The sequence below is a fragment of the Herpailurus yagouaroundi genome, unplaced genomic scaffold, assembly GCF_014898765.1.
Source record: "Herpailurus yagouaroundi ecotype Mexico unplaced genomic scaffold, PumYag 188, whole genome shotgun sequence".
Lineage (NCBI taxonomy): Eukaryota > Metazoa > Chordata > Mammalia > Carnivora > Felidae > Herpailurus > Herpailurus yagouaroundi.
The window spans coordinates 18741046-18753229 of record NW_024412419.1 but is presented as its reverse complement, the minus strand read 5'-3'; the positions used below and the strand labels follow the sequence as shown (position 1 = coordinate 18753229).

At 48.1% G+C, this 12184-nt stretch overlaps 1 long non-coding RNA gene across 3 annotated transcripts; it reads left to right on the top strand.

Moving 5' to 3' along the window:
- Positions 1–1855: 1855 nt before the first annotated feature.
- LOC121044573 (uncharacterized) lies at positions 1856–9099 on the top strand. 3 transcript variants are annotated; one of them, XR_005797367.1, is made up of 4 exons: positions 2182–2466; positions 6942–7034; positions 7981–8111; positions 8530–9099. It is a non-coding gene; the product is annotated as an uncharacterized LOC121044573 (long non-coding RNA). The 3 variants fall into 3 exon arrangements; XR_005797368.1 differs by lacking the exons at positions 2182–2466; positions 8530–9099 and adding an exon at positions 1856–1927 and having other exon boundaries at positions 7981–8243; XR_005797366.1 differs by lacking the exon at positions 8530–9099 and having other exon boundaries at positions 7981–8243.
- The last annotated feature ends 3085 nt before the right edge of the window (positions 9100–12184 follow it).

The following is a 12184-nucleotide window of genomic DNA, read 5'->3' as shown; positions in this document are numbered from 1 at the left end:
CCCCGGTCCAGCTGCTATGGTTTTCCCCGTTCCCGGACCACCTTTTTCACCCCAAAGCTCTTGCGCATGCCATCCCCTCTGTAGCAAACACCATGTTCCCTCTGACCACGTGGCTGGCTCCTTCTTAGGGTCATAGCTAAAAAGCTACCTGTGTAGTGAGGACTGTCCTGAGTGCTCCAGGTGAGTATGTTCTCCGTCCACCTTGATCTTCTCCATCACTGCTCCCTCCCGGTTGTGTTACAGCATTTCACCTTTTGGAATCGCTTAGTTTTCTTCTTGTTCACTCTGTTTCCCTCCCTAGGTCATGATTTTGGGGAGGGCAATGGCATATCTGTCTTGTTTACCACATACCCCAGGCCTGGCATAGTATTCAACTTGGAACAGGTATTTGTTGAATAAACACTAAAGACCTACAGGATGGGGCTGGTAATACTGCCCAGGTAACTACACTGCATTAAAAGAGATCACGTATGGAAGTGCTCTGTAAACCAGAGACTCATGTTAATGATGTCAGTGGTTAACTGTATACAGTGGGAGAAACAAGAATAGGCGAAAAAAAAAAAAGAAAAAAGAAAAAAAAGTTTTTATGTTTGATTGAAAACTGAAGGCAACTCTGCTCTCCTAATTCTAGAAGAGTCGATGAGAGAGCTGTGTCCAACCCAGCAGCGATGACCATGGGACAATTTCATGATGTACATTTCTTTATTTTTTTAAGTTTATTTATTCATTTTGAGAGTGACAGAGACACCACAAGTAGGGGAGAGGCAGAGAGAGAGAGAGGGAGAGAGAAAGAATCCCAAGCAGGCTCCATACTGCCAGCACAGAGCCTGTCGTGGGGTTCAAACCCACAAAGCCATGAGATCATGACCTGAACTGAAACCAATAGTAGGATGCTTAACCGACTGAGCCACCCAGTCGCCCCCAAAATGTATGGTTTTTTTGTACTTCTTCTTTTGCCTTGGCTACTAAGAAGTCTAAAGCTAAACTTGGGTCTCAATTGTCATGCAAAAATTAGCCAAAAAACTTCTGTTAAATACAGATAGTGTTTTGTGAGAGTAACTAGCACTCTGCCTGACACACAGAGGAAGCTCAAAATTAAATAGCAATGTCCATGTGAATAGTCTTAGGTTTTATTGTCCCTTTGCCATTTTCATGGTAAACGACCTCATATCCTCTTTGGAAGTAGGGAAAGCATCAAGCAGTTTTGCTTTTTATTACTGTAAAAATAAAATTATCCGTAATAGCTAAAAGTGGAAACAACCCAAATGTCCATCCACTGACAAATGGATAAATGAAACGTGGCCTATCCATACCATGGAATATTATTTGGTAATAAAAAGAAATGAAGTGCTGATACACACTACCACACGGATGAACCTAGAAAACATTATGCTCAGTGAAAGAAGCCTGTCACCGAAGACCACGCATATTGTACGATTTCATTTACGTGAAGCGTCCAGAATAGGCCATGCACGCAGACAGAAAGTAGAGGAGTGGCCGTCTAGGGCTGGATGGTTGGAAGCCATGGAGAATGACCGCTGGAAGCGGTGGAGTAATGAAGATTTGGGGAGTAAGGAAAGTGTTCTAAAATTGGTGGTGGTGGTCCATGCCCTGCTCTTTGGATGTAGCAAAAACCGTTGAATTGCACTTTAAATGGTGAATTGTATGATATGTGAATTATATCTCAATAAAGCTGTTAAAATTGATTAATAAAATTATAGTAAGAGCCCCGCTGGCTCTCTGAGGGTCGCATGACTGAGCAGGCCAATCAGAGTGGGTTTACAGGCGGCAGCTTTGATTGGGCCTGAATAATAGCTCCTCCCCCTCTCCCTTCCGCTCCCTCCCCCACCTAAACGTTCTCTCAGCCTTCTCCTGGGGACCCTGACCAGAGAGAGTTAGACATGGGCTTCCACCCTCAAGGAGCTAGGTCTGTCTGGGAGCTGAGCAGGGTGCAAGGGGTTATGGAAAGGGTGCTCGCAGTCAAGACCCAGCGCAACTCCCTGGCCGCAGGGAGGGTATTGTGGGGCTTCTGTGTGGAGAAACATCTTTCGCCACAGCAAATACTGTTTTATTTCTTCATTCTCGTGTGACTTCCACAGACGGTTACCGTGCGCGGTGCTGGGGACACAGAGATGACTGTGTGTCCCCGCGTGGGTGGGGCGCCAGAACCCACCGCGGTAGGGGGAGGGCTGGAGGCCGCGGGAGACCCCGAGACGATGCTCAGGGGCCCCTGCGGGGCTGCCGGCGCACTTCGCGCCGGAAGGACGAGAGCGCTTGGCTTGGCCCGCGGCTCAGGGGCGCAGAGAGCTCCGACCCGGGCAGGTCACACAGCTTCCCGGAACTGGCCCCAGGCTGAGGGCCGCGTGGTGGCCTCTCCCGGTCAGGGGATGGAGCTGTGAACGCCCGGCGGGAGTGGCTTTGAGGCCGGACTGGCTCCCTCGCTGCGAGGTCCTTCCTCGGGCACAGGTGAGGGGCCCCTGCTCCCCACTGCTGAGCGGGTCACCGCCTGCCCCCGGGAGGGGAAGGGCGGGCCGCGCGCGGTCCCGGAGGGAGAGGGCCCTGCCGGGAAGGCTGGCCGGCGAGACGCCGGGCTCTGTGCGGGACGTTTGCCACTAGAGGGAGTGCCACGTCGTTCTCCGTCCCCAGCACTGGGCTCCCCGGCCCGCAGACCGGCCTGGGTGGCAGCCAGGGCTCCGGGGTTCCTGGGAAGCTCACTCGTTTCCATTTAAAGGTTTCTCAGAAGCAGCAGGACTCGAGAATCCTTAGCGTTGTTTGGCAGGCATTCGCAGAGCCCTTGAACTAGGGATGCAGCCTCTGGCCTCTTGCAAACCTCTGGGGCCTTGGGCAGGGATGCTGGTCCCTAGAGAAGCTGTCCTTCGCTCCCAGCACTTGAAGACCTGAGAAGCGCAGGGAGCCTCACTTCTGTTTCCCTGTGCGGAGTCTGGTCTGGCCCTCAGAGCTGCAAAGGACAGGCCCATGGGTTCTGGAGAGCGGTTCAGCTCTATGCTACCTGGAAAAGTAGTTTAGTGCCTGATGGGAGAAAGCAGGATGGGGACATGAGGTGAGGCCAGGCTGGCAGGATGTGTAGGTGGTGTTAGAGACCTGGAGACAGGAGAGCTGGCTCCCAGCATCTCAACATGGGGCTGGTGGAGCTGATGGGCACGGTGGGGGTGGTTAGACCCCAAATTTGGGCAAGAACAGCTCTGCTGTGGCTCTCTTGGCTTGGCCCTTAGGTAAAGGGCAGCAGAAGATTGCTTGCGGATGCCCCTAAACCCTGCCATGAGAGGTCCCCACAGGTCCAGGTTGGGCTGGCTACCTATGGTGGCTGGCTGATGGTTGCTACCCTTTAGAGGCGGGGCTAGGACCAAACAGGGTGTCCCAAGCATAAGCCCTAGGCCCTGGCCACTGCCAACATGGTCACTAAGATTTTGGACCACATCCCAAACTTCTGACCCAGGCTCTGCGAAGGGTGCAGGAGGCTTGGGGTCCATTTCCCCCTCCAGCATCGACCCCTGGGTCTGGGAGAGGGACCATCCTTTGCAGTCCTCGGGCACAGGCAGCAGGGGTACAAGAATGCAAACCGGGGACTGCACGTTGCAGGAAGCTGGTGTGCCATCTGCAGTGGGAGTGGGTCAGAGCTGGCCTGCTGAGGCTCCTGTCACTGCTGTGGTTAATGCTGGTGATTACCATGGTTACCCGAGGCTGGAAGCTCTGACAGTCAAAGGCAGAGCAGGAGAAAGATGTCCTCTCCCTGCTCTGAGCCACATGGCTGCCTCTGCCTCCCTGGCAAATAGAAGAACCTGAACCAGAGAAGTTATTCTGCCAGGGTTCAGCCGATTCGTGCATCATCAATCACCAAGCATTGGGGCTTTGGGGGGCCCTGTCCTGAGCACATCCCATGTGAGGGAGGTGAAGGAGATGTCCTCAGTTTGCTCAGTCTTGGGAGGACAGGTCCTCAGGGAGCTCAGAGTCAGAGGAAGGAAGCAGCTAGAAGGACAGGTGGAGAATTCAGCACAGGCTCTTGAAGATCCAGCGATGACTCTCTGGTCACATGCTCCAGTGCCAGCCCGAGGCGGTGAGAGCACCCTCTCCAACCCGGGTGCTGTCTGGGGTGTCAGGACACCTGCTCTGCCACTGGTTGGGAGTCCCAGCTCCTGCTGGGCCCTGGTTTCCCCATCTGCAAAATGGGGTTAACGGTTACTAATCCCCACCTAGTCCAAGTCTGTGGGGAGGAGTTTTTAAATGAGTAATTTTGTGCATTGAAATGAGACAACAGATTTCAAGTCTTCGGAGAAAAGGCTTTATTTATTATTATCATCAACTCATTGAGCAGAAATTCTGCTTATCTCCTTTGCTGCCTCTCCAGTGCTGCATGAATTGAGAACCATAATACCTCAGTGAGATGGTAGGGTCTGCACAGCTGCCCAAATCCTAGCCCTGGGGATTCCTGGGGGGCTAGGGAGGCCGGGCGGGACTTCCTCTGAGCTTGGAGGGGCTACCAGGATCAGGAACAGTGCGCCAACTCCAGGGCCAAATGCTACAGTGGAAATCTGTAGGTTCTCAAGCAGGGTGCCTAGCTGGAGTTGTGAGAGCTGGGGCGAAGGAAGCAGGAGCTGGTGGGTGGAGGAGGCCTGCTTTGAAGCTCTTTCTCTTTGGTTCATTATCATTATATGTTCATTTTAAAAATGAGAAAATGCAGATATGCCAAAAGAGAGAGAGAATGAAGAAAGAAAATTAAATCACTTATGTTAAATTAATTAAATTCTGATACTCTGTTCTGGTAAGGAGTATCGCGTAGAAGGTCTCCATAAGTGGCTGAGGGAATGAATGAACTCAGGTGACTGTAAACTGTCTGATAGATACCTGCCAGGCTTTTGAAAAAGAAAGATTTTTTTTTTTTTTCCAGAGAGGCTTTAGGTTCACAGCAATATTGAGCAGAAGGTACAGAACCTTGCCGTGTACCTCCTATACACGTGCATAGCCTCTTCTGTTATCAACACCCCCCACTAGAATGGCACATTTGGGCAATCAATGAACCCCTATCGACACATGGTTATCACCCAAAGCCTATGGTTTACATCAGCGTTCACTTTGCTATTGTACATTCTATGGATTGGGACAGGCATCTGCCATTCCGGTGTCATATGGGGTATTTTCACAGCCCTAAAAATCCTCTGTGCTCCGTCTCTCAGACATTCCCCCCTCCGCACATCTGCACGTCCAAACACTCCCCCATTATATTAATATCTATGGTTTTCAAGATAGGAGTATGCTCTACACATTGATGGGAAACCTGTTTCCCCTCTTAAAAATGAAATGGGGATAATAAACATGAAACACCCCCGTCTCAATAATTTGGATCGGACCGCTGACGTCTTTGTGTTATTTGGCTATGGTCATGAGGCTGAAGTTAGGAAGGACAAGGATAGAACATGAGGAAGGACAGAGTCCCTCTAAGGCTGGGCGGGAGAGGAGACCAAGAAAGGCAAATGGTGGCACAGGACGTCCCTTGGGGACACAGTGCATTGCGTACCACTGCCCTCTGCAAGAGCTGTGTCTGCCCCCAGGTGTGCATCTCTGTCTTTATTTCCTTCTCCAGAGTTCCTTGCTCCTTGAGGGAGGTCAGTCACTGAAAAAAAAAAAGATGCCTGTTGGGGTAGTTATATATGTGTCTCATATATGTGTCCTGATGCAAACCCAGGAATTACACCATGAGCTAAAAAAAAAAAAAAAAAAAAAAAAAATCCTGCCCAGGGCTTCCTGCATTGGTAACAAATCGGCAGGTGTCCCCTAGTGTGTCTGAGGACCTTCGTGCATGTGGAGGAGAGTTCCTGATGTCTAAATCTGTCCACAGCACTTCCTCTGTCTTATCTGTGCTGACAGCTTCTCCTTCATCTCCGAGGGTCTGGATCCCAAAGCCCTTTGACCACTGGGCTGCGTTTGAAGGACTCTCCACTTCCTCAGTAAGCCTCTGGGCTCACACATCCTATCTGTATGGGCCAGACCCACGCGGTGGCCCACGCCGATGGCTGCCGGAGAAGGTGGAAGCAGTGCTGTCCCAGCAGAGCAGTGGCCTGCCAACCAGGTGGTCACGACGACATGAGCACAGAAGCGGGGCACACAGTCCTCTTGCTCCTGGACAAGACTCCAGGGGCGTCTGACTGATTGCACACAGGCTCTGGGTCCTCCCTTGAGGATGCACACCTTGCATTTCCCTGAAGGTGTGGCTTTGCTCATCACCCAGAGTCTATCCCCAGCCATTGAACTGGCTGTTTAGGGAGAGGTACTGTTTGGTCCTGAAAATCATGGCTCCTGATGTCCCTGCTCTTAAATTTCTTCTGTAAGATCTTATGTCTTTTCTACCTCAGGTGATGTGCCTGAGGGCTCTGTGGTTCGCCTCATTACCATCACATTTCCTCCTGGCCTGACCCGTGTTGGTGGCAGGGAGCGGCGACAGAGAGCTGGCTTGTTGGCGGAAGGGGTGGCCTCAATTAATGACGAGAAACTGAGCTGGGGCAAATGTAGAGTTCTCCCGTCAGGCCTCCCCTCCTCAAAGGACTGCACAGATACATGCACACGGGAGGCTGGAGACGCTGCTCAGGGTCCGGGTCACATCACGCCTTTCTCTGCTTGCTAACCAGAGCTGCTGACCCCTCCTCCTCGACCTGTGCCCCTCCCTCCCTGCTCACCAGGCACCTGTCGCCCCGGCCTGTTTGCATCGGCCTTTCCCGCCCAGCTGCTTCCTCAGGGTCCCTCTCTTCTGGGCCAGCCCTCTCCCCAAGCCTCAGGAATCCACCTCTTCAGAGAAGCTTCCCGGCCACTGTCTGAAGTAGCTTTCCCTTTTCCCTCCTCATGTTATCAATGCCTTTTCTTTTTAATAGTATGTATTTCAATTTTCTTATTTTTTGGCCTCTTTATTTCCTTATTATCTGTTTCTCCAGGTAGCCTCCAGGAGAGCCGGGACCTTGTATGTGGATTTTGTTTATCACTGTATCCCCAGCATAGCAGGATGCGAGTCTTATAATAAGTGCCCCGTAAGTAGTTGATTGATGAACGGTTTAGCAACACATGTAAGAATGTCTTGACTCTAGGTGACTTTAAGCTCAATCTGAGTAAGACATATGACCTGTCATTCTCTGGTTGATCCTTACTTGGAATGAGGGGGAGGACCTCCCCACTCTGCTTACACAAATGTTGTAGCTTTGGAGCTCTGAGCACAGTGCTGAGGTTAGAGCATAAGTAGCATGTTAACAAAATGGCACATGCCTAGGGGAAATTGTGACTTGGAACCATAGACTTTGAGGACAGTAAACTTAGGGTCTTTCACTTGGAGAAGGGAAGGCTATCCCTAAGGATACCTATGAGCTGTACACAGATATCCCAGACACATTGTAGAAGAAGAGTGTGTGTGTAGGGTGGGTTGCCTGGAAGGCAGTGATCTCTTCCTCACTGGAGGTGTTACTAAAAGCTTCCCTTGGTGCGGACGTAAGACTAGATGACATTTAAAGTTGCTTTCAGTCTGAAGTGTCCACATATATCAATGTGATTTTGGAGGAGCCTGGGTGGTTCAGTCAGTTGAACATCTGACTTCGGCTCAGGTCATGATCTCACGATTTGTGGGTTTGAGCCCCATGTCGGACTCTGTGCTGACAGCTCAGAGCCTAGAGCCTGCTTTGGATTCTGTGTCTCCCTCTGTATATGTGCTCTCTCTCTCTCAAAAAGAAATAAATATTAAAAATTTTATAAATGTGATTTTAAAATGTTTTTGTTGGACTGTTCCAACCAGCCCAGGGCAGGTAGGAAGAGCAAGCTATTCCTATACCTACTATCTGAAGTAGTTTCTGGCCCTGTAAGTGTGTGTGTGTGTGTGTGTGTGTGTGTGTGTGTGTGTGCGCGCGCGTTTGCGTGTGTGTAATTGCGGTGGACTGGATTCTTGTTGAACAAATATTCACTCAATATTCACTTTCTCTTCCTCCTTAGGATGGCATATACTTATATTTACCTGCCTCACTCATTTTGGGCATGGCCATGTAACCGGGTGCACAGAAGTGGGAGTGTACTGAGGCTTTGAATGTTTGTTTAGCCTCTGGAGCTCCTGCCTACTCCATGATGTAAGTACATCCAGGGTAGCCATAGTTCCAGGATGAAGAGACATGGGGAAAGCAGACCTGACCCAAGCCCAAATGAGTCCAGCCAACTCACAGGCCCATTACTGAAAAGAAATAAATGCCTGTTGTAAGCCACTGAGATTTTGGGATTATTTGTTACACAGCCTTATCACGGAAAAGCTGACTAACGAGTGTTCATGGTAGTCTTTAAAGGGAACTAGTCCAATACTCAGGCCTTTTCACAGAGGGCTTCAGGATGGAGGCACCTGCTCTGTTGCATGTCATTAAGGAATCAGGTTTTAGTAAATAGTTCCTCCCCCTTTTAGACTCTGTTCCCTGACCTCTTCCTCAAGTGCGTATCTCCCCCCTCTTTAGGACAACTAACCACATTCACAAAATTTCACCTCCTCCTCCTCTACAGGCCACTTCTGCAGGCTCTCAGAACTGTCTGTCTTTGACAAGGGCTTTCCTTGCTGTGGGAGGCCCTCAGCTTTCCGAGGAGGTTGGAAAGAATGGAGCTCAGAGAAATGGAGGGGCCCCCACAAGCTGCAGCAGCAGGAGGCAAAGGAACCAGCAGCAGGGCCCTCTGGAAAGATCGGAGGAGGCATGTAGCTGAGTGCTCACACAACGTGAGGATGTCGCAACTCCAAACCAGGGTGTTCTCTGTGATGTCAGGTGAGCAGCAACTTAAGTGCCTCTACCTCCAGCGTATCCAGCACAGACACGCTGAAAGTGGCTGTAAAATGCCTTTGACTCTTATCTCTCTTGCATCACCCTCTGAAATGAAATCTCAAACACTTTCGCAGGGTTTGATGCAGAGAACAGTAAGCAGATAGAGGTTCAGGCAGAAACAGAACAGGAGTCAAAAGCCCTGGAGAAAAGCATGAATGGGCTTGGAGAGGACAAATAAAATAGCAGAGACATTTATACGGGTCTCCCCTACCTCTCCGAACAAAACAATTATGAGATAAGAGAGGCATGGATGGGAGGAAATTCTTTCATTTTTCACATTGCAAGCTGGAGAGATCCAATAGCCTGTTTATGAAGAACAATAAAGAAGATACATGAACTCAGTAAAGAGGTTGTTACAAATATATCTGGTGGTTTTGAAAGGCCAGGGTTTTCTCCCCGCTTTTGGATAAAGCTGTCAGCTAAGTATTAAAAGATTTTTTTTTTTTGCTTTGCTTTTTTTGTTGTTTTTTATTTATTTTATTTTTTAATTTTTTTTTTTTTCAAAAAGCAATAACTGGCACCAGCAGTTTGTTACAATTGGCAGGAAGAGTTATCACTTTTATTTAGGATTTGGAAATGCAATCAAAGAAGGGCAGATTGGAGCTTGAATTAAATGAAGCTTAAACAGCACAAAGAAAAATCTCTGCTGGTCTTTTAAACAAACAAACACAAAAATTATAGCTCCTTGTTGTTAATTTGAGCTGTAAAGCATTTGACACTCATACTTGATAAAACAGTGCCAAACAGAACGGTTGCTACTTTTTTTGTGTTAGGTACTGAACGTTCTGATCACTTTTACGAGGAAAAAAACCCCCTTGTTTTTAGAAACTCTTTGGCTATTTATTATTGCACTAGCTTATTGCACGAGAAATCACAGTGAAGACTCATTCTGTTGGCTTTAGGGGGAAATTATTTCTTCGAGGATACTTTCCACAGAGCAAAAAGCTGGGAGGATCAGTTCCACTTAGCTACCTGTTTTCACGTTTCTTGTGTTTTGTAATTCCTGAATACCAAATTACCCCCTGACGTCATGGTAGCTGGGAGTATGACCCTGTCTATGACTTGTCCTCACATAATTATTTCAATTTTTTGTGATTCAATCTGATCCAGGAAGTTGTCATATTAGCTAGTAACTTCCTTATCTATATCACAGCTCTGAGAATCAGCACAGAAACATAAGGTTCCCCTGAGAGGAGAAGAGAGATGTCACAGTGGTTGCTCTACATCTCGAGCATTTTACCCAGAGGTCTCTGGACTCGTTCAAGATTCTTAAACCGCAGCAAGAGTAGCAGGCTGGTTTTAAAACCCGGAATGAATCAGAAGTGAAGAGAGGTCCTTTTACGGGCAGGGATGGCGACTACCAGTGGTAGACAGTAAACAATCTGGTAATAAGGGACAGAAATACTACAAAACAGACACAAACCCACAGAACTCAGTGCTTTGGTTGGATTTAGAAAAGGGGTAAATACTTTCCCAAGTATGATGGTTAATTTTATGTGTCAACTTGATGGACCGCAGGGTGTCCTGTTATTTGGTTGGACATCATTCTGGGTGTATTCTGGGCATGTGAAGGTTTTGGGATAAGATTAACGTTTGAATCAGTAGACTGAGTAAAGCAGATTGCCTTCTTCAACATGGGTGGGCCTCATCCAATCAGTTGAAGGCCTGAATAGGACAAAACGCCTCACCCTCCCTTGAAGTAGGAGGAACTCGTTTCTTCCTGACTGTCTTTGAACTGGGACATTTGCCTTTGCCTGTCTTTGGACTTGGACTCAGACCGAAACGTATACCATCTGCTCTCCTGGTTCTCTGGCCCCTGGGCTTGGAGTGGCATTACACTCTCCTGGGTCTCCAGCTCATCACCTTACAGATCTTGGCATTTAGCCTCTATGAGTTCAGGAGCCAATTTCTTATCATTCTTTATAATACCTCTATCTCCATCCTTATCTTTATGTATCTCTCTCTGTATATATATCACCCTGGATCTGCCTGGAGAACCCAGACTAATACTCCAAGCCTTGCTTTGGTCTTGGGGCTCCATGTGATTGAATTGAAGGCACCCAGCCTGTGTCTTGAAGGGAAGGCACAGGGCTTGTCTTCCTTGCCACTTGAGTCTCAGATCAGTTGTCCCCTCCCCTGGACTCTGCCAGCGCTGGGACCCATGTCTGTTCTGCCTGCTCAAGGTCGTACCTAATGGTTGCAGATTTGAGTATCAGATTTGAGTATCACTCCACCTTCCAGAATACAAGCTCTAAGGGACTCTGAGCAGCTTGTTTTTTTGCTTCCTTCCTGGCCCACACGCAGTGAGTTGTCTCCCACAAACACTGTGGAAAACATGAATGTTCTCTACTCCCTTCCACAATGGTACTGAATAGAAATAGCTTAAGAGTTTTTTCATAGCTAAAAAAATTTTTGAAAAGTGTCAGTGCTTAGAGAGAAAACTCTCAAGCTTTGTAAACATGCCTACCTTATCCCCCAGCACCCTTCTTCACCTCTCGCAACACCACTTATTACCCTTTAGTGTGAAATGGTGCACACGGCACATTCGGTTATAGCAAAAGATGCGGTACAAAGAAAGAATGTAAATTGAATCTTATTTTCTCAATGAAACAATACTATAATAAGGGTTATATCCCTTATTCATATTTTTTATAGAAACGCTTGATAGTTTTTTTAAAAAATTTTTTTGGCGTTTATTTATTTTCGAGAGAAAGAGACAGAGCATGAGGGGGAGAGGGACCGAGAGAGAGGGAGACACAGAATTGGAAGCAGGGTCCAGGTTCTAGCTGTCAGCACAGAGCCCAATGCGGGGCTTGAACTCACAAACCGTGAGATCATGACCTGAGCTGAAGTCAGATACTCAACTGACTGAGCTACCCAGGTGCCCCAGAAACACTTGAGAGTTAAATCCTGAAGTATATGTTAGCTTGGAACCAAAGCTACAATTGAATTCTGCTTTTTCTAGAAGCTTTGTAACCTTGGGCAAGTCCCCTAGCCTCTGTGGATGTCAGTTTCCTCCTTGACTAAATAGGGAAGAGTAGAGCGGCTGTGGGGGTTAAAGTCAGTAATGTATGTAAAGTACCTTGTGCTCTACCTGGCACATAATAAGTGCTCAATAAATTTTAATTCCCCTTCTCCCTTCTCCTGTCTCCAATTCAATCAAGTATTATGATAGATGTATTTCCTGTTCAGTGTAAAGCTTTATAAAGTGCATATAAATCAATTAAATAGGGCAATGCAGTAATTGATCATGTAACATTTATTTAAGAGATCCTGGGAGAGGGGGAGAAGATTAGGGGCTCGTGGAAACCTCTAGAGAGACCCTAGGAGAAGTCTGCTCAGAT